This window comes from Corylus avellana, chromosome ca8 (genome assembly GCF_901000735.1).
Source record: "Corylus avellana chromosome ca8, CavTom2PMs-1.0".
NCBI lineage: Eukaryota > Viridiplantae > Streptophyta > Magnoliopsida > Fagales > Betulaceae > Corylus > Corylus avellana.
In genome coordinates this window covers 9621798-9626677 of record NC_081548.1, presented here as the reverse complement: position 1 = coordinate 9626677, position 4880 = coordinate 9621798, and the positions used below count along the sequence as shown (strand labels likewise).

Sequence of the window (4880 nt, the reverse complement as noted above, 5' to 3'; positions counted from 1 at the left end):
ATTGCAGAAAAATAAAATCATAACTAGTAGAAGAATAAAACTAATTTAAACATAAATTGTTTTCAAAAACTGAACAATTCCCCGACAACAGCGCCAAAAACTTGTTGTGCAAATTTATTTAATTCACAAGTGTATGAATCGATTGTAGTTAATGGATTGCAAGTGCAAGTTCGATCTCACAGAGAATTGTATTCTTGAAAAAGCAATTTATATCTAAACTAATTAAATCCTAACCTAGTTCCAAAAGGGTTTTGATTTTGGTTTTGAAAATTAAAAGACTAAACATAAACTAAATAAACTAAGTAAATCAATAGATAAAGGCACTAAGGATGCGGAATCTACACTCACCAAATCATAACAATATATTTTATATTCATCAATATTAATCCGAAATTCTCACAATTTAAATCTTATTTATATTTTACTGTCACGCCCCCGACTTAGGTAAATAGGGGAACGCAAACTTAAAGGAAAAACACAATAACTAAGGAATATACTTATCAGATATCAATTCATTAATACTAAACCAAGGGAAGATAAGAAGTCAAAAGCTGTATAGAACTAGTGTTTTACTATGAGCATTTACAAAAATCTCGTTTACATATGAGCTGGGAATCCAAAAACAAACATTTCAAGCCCTGTCAGGAGGCATAATCAAAAGCGACCACTCTAGGGGGGTTATAGCATCCCCATGTGTCAAGTGTTCTCCTATATATATACATAACAAAAATTGTACAGTCTACAAAAAAAAAAAAAAAAAAAAAAGTCTGCACATCAATGGCTTGATCCTTGCAATCCATTGGAATCCCAAGCTCTAAAACTCCTACGGCTCCGCAAAGCAGTAGGTCTATGTGTCGCAAGCATAAGGCCATATAATCGGGTCCTCAAGAATGAGAACACCTACGGGCAGCCCCATTCTCAACACTATTATGTATAACGGCATCTGAAAAATTTTGAAGGGAGAAGCGGTGAGTTCGACAACTCAGTAAGTAGTCACAACACCAAGATGCTATAAAACATGCTATGCAGATGTTATGCTATAATCTCTGTTATGCATAAATAATAAAATAATTTACAATTAATACAAGAATAGCAAGTAAAATGTACAAGCACTTCCTTTTACTTTTCTTTCAAAACTATTGTTTTACCCTTTTGACCCGACTCCACAAATTTACCGTGAGCAGCGCACGTTGGCTTGTCCCGAAGGACCTATATGCGCATCCTGTCATCACAGGGGAGAGCTACCAGGTTGGGAACTTCCCTAGGTGAAGGCCACCTAGCCGGTAGCATACACCTTCTCGTAACCGTCCTTCGGTGTGCTTGCCATGCTACCCTATGCGGTACCAATCGTCACTATAATCGTGTCTCGGGTTAAACATTTATAATCATGAATGCACATATAATATTTCATATGATCTGTAAACTCATATGTAACTGTATACTGTGCCATGAATGCACATATAATATTTCATATGATCTGTAAACTCATCTGTGCCATGAATTTTGAGAGCTCTTTTCATTCATACTTGCAGTTATGCATAAATCATGGAATAAGGTAACTGTAACATGTAAAATTCTTAAACAATGACATATGAATAAATAAAACTTGTCATTAAAATATGGAAGGAAGTGCAGTTGAAAATCATGTAAGTGGATTCTTTATAAAATCTCCAACATTTTTCTAAAAGATTTATAATAAAATCTGTTGGGGGTTTTTGGTGTTGTGTCCCCTTACTTGGATTTGACACTGGGTTGGGTCGAGTCGTCATTTCACCTAAATAAATTGTAAAGATGAACTTAGAAGAGTATATTAAAGTTTTAGTTAAAATTTTAAATAATATATATATATATATGTGTGTGTGTGTGCACGGACCCACATGTGTAATTGCACAGGTATATATATATATGTACATATAATTCTCGTGATATCCATTTTCCCTCCCAATTATGCTGTACACATGTATATATATATATATATACAAAAAAAAATGCTACATCTATATATTCAACGTTAATGTAAAAATTTCACAAACTCAATAAATGTGTAAAATCTGACTAGAAAGACATCAGGCAATTAATTAAGTTTCCGCGTTAGTTAAGTGCAATAATCATTTAAGCAAACAAAAGACATGGTTTAATAGGCATTAACAGAAATGCAGAATAATATAATGACATCACCAAGTATCTCCATAAAAACACACCATCACTGAGGTTCTGCTTTTAATCTAATGCTCAATTGTTCACATCAAGAAAATATAGTAATAAATTGACTAACATGTTTTTACTGGGAGGATTCCCTTTTTACTTACGTTCTTAAACTCAGATACATCAGCCAAAGCAACAATGCCGATGAGCCAATTTTCCATTCAATTGAATTTATGAGATTTTATTCTTGGAAGAGAAAACTATAAATAGCTTGTAATAGATTCCAGATAGTAGTTGGCTGAGGAACCGAATAGAAAACATGTACGATTCATTATCACTGTTAAAAAAATATATATGCACTACAGAAACCATAATCATGCAGACCATAAAATAACATCTTTAACAAACAAAACTTAAAGAATCACTATATTACATGACCAGAAAGAGCACACAAACTACTCACAGAGTTGACATATCAAAGAAATTAAAAATAGGGAAAGGATTACCGTAGTTGAGGGGAGAGAAAGCTTGAGGCAGTTCTTATTGGCTTAAAAGAGGACGTGAGAAAATGAGGAGAGGCTTGAGTTATTTATATTGGTACTCAAGAAGAGGGAAGAAGGTATGTGGCTTTCGTTGGTTTACTGGAAAATGCATGGATTACAAGTGCCAAAAGAGGAAAGGATAGGAAGACACGTGATTACCAGGTGTCAAAAAGAAAATTGCATGAACCAAGGTGTTTGAAGGACACGTTGGTTTCCTATGGGCTTAGCTTTTTTTTTTTTTTTTTTTTTTTTTTTTTTTTTTTTTAAGAAAAATAAAATAAATGAAGTTTAAATCTTTTGGATAATACCCACGGTAGTTAAAAACATCTCTTCTTATATTCTAGGAGATCTACTAGTTATCTAATTTGAATAAAATCTCACCTAAAATCTTAGTGGATATATACAAATATATGCACTCCAATAAATAATCTCATGGATTAAAACCAATAACTACATAGATATTTTTAATAGATAAATAATATTAATATCACTTATAAAAGCATTAATATATATAAAGATGCATTATAACTCTATTTTTAAATCTATAAAATCTACAGGATGTCACATTTACTATGCTTCAAAGAATTAATTAAAATCATTTAATGTATCCATTCATTGACCAAATCACAAAAGGAATCCAAATTTAATTGAAACACCAGATGTATCCGTAGAACAAATCACAAAGGATATTTAATTTTTATGAGTTAAAAACCAAGCAATTAATTATGTGAAATTATCCTAAATTATCAAGTGTATCCTTGAATCACAACAAGATATCCAAGAATCATGCCACATAGTGAAAATAAGTAAAACAATTGAAATAATAAACCAATAAAATCGGAATAATAAAAACTTACAAGAAAGCGATGTTGTTCTTCATCGGTGAGATTTCATCCCCGACCTTAGTTGAGAATTTAGCTCCACATGACTATGATACTAAAACCTAAACCTAAACCTGAAGAAAAACTAAACTGAAAGAAAAGCTATAGATTATATTTTGTCTCCAAAATTGTATCCCAAAACTAGTCTTTGGAATTGTATATCTTTTCTTGAATGCAAAGAGGTCTATTTATAGTCTTAGAGAAGTCCTAGAAGCCCAAGTAAACCTAGATAATTTGGAGGTCTCTCTCCCAGTTAAAATATAATTTGAAATTGGAATAGGATTCGTCCAAATTTGTATCCTTTTATTGCGGGGTAATTTTGGCATAGTGACCTTCTGAATTAGGAAAATCCTATTTCACAGTGAACTGTAGTATTTTGAGTTAACGTTCCAATGCTACTTGAATCACTTCAATCCAATATTTGAGTGAAAAGTTATGGCCAAAATATTAAGACATGTGCAGAATCTAAATTTGAATCCAATCCGAAATTTTATCCAATCTTAACTTTAATCCAATCTGATCTTTAATTCGATTTAACCTTTTCTTGGATTTGGTTAAACTTAGCAACATCATCTAGGTCTTCTCAAAGTATGCTTTCTTCCAAACTTTGTATTTTTCATTTTAAAGCTGTAGTTTTTCTTCAACTACCTACAAAATACTAAAAACGCAACATTAAATAATGAAACAATTAAATGATTAACTAATGTAAATAAAGTGATCCAAATATGGAATATTTTGACACTTATCAAACACCCCCAAATTTACATTTTGCTAATCCCTTAGCAAAACAAAACGAAAAATACAATGAAAGTAAAAAACATAAATCCTCTTTCATGAGATAGACGATTGCATTTAGCATATGCAACAAGCCTTTTAAACCCCTAGGTATCCCTAGTGGATGAGTGAAGTCTTATGAGGGCTTAACATGAATGATACCCACAAACATTGTGCACTATGTTGTTAGAAAGAAAGAATTTTCACATAAACCATGGTTCTCATTCATGAGCAACCTTAAAAGGACAAACACCTTCATCACAGTTAATAGGAAATCCAAAATCAATTCACTGATAAATGGACAATTTAGACCTCATATGTTCTAAAAAGTGTAAAATATAATTAGCATACAATCATGAAGCTTTCAGTTTAAACTCAAGACAAGTTCTATAAAATTTGTAAAAATCTCTATCAAATGAAACAACCAAGACAAGATATGCATTTTTTTTTTCTTTTTTTCTTTTTACAGGCTTTGCAATGTCTAACTTCCTTAAGCTTTCTAATTGACCCATGTATCAAATGTTAAGCCAATGACTCC

At 31.7% G+C, this 4880-nt stretch overlaps 1 long non-coding RNA gene across 1 annotated transcript; it reads right to left on the bottom strand.

Moving 5' to 3' along the window:
* Positions 1 to 597: 597 nt before the first annotated feature.
* Positions 598 to 2693, bottom strand: LOC132191128 (uncharacterized). The gene is made up of 3 exons (XR_009441181.1): positions 2652 to 2693; positions 1149 to 1333; positions 598 to 943 (listed from the first exon to the last, which is right to left on the bottom strand). It is a non-coding gene; the product is annotated as an uncharacterized LOC132191128 (long non-coding RNA).
* Between the last annotated feature and the right edge of the window lie 2187 nt (positions 2694 to 4880).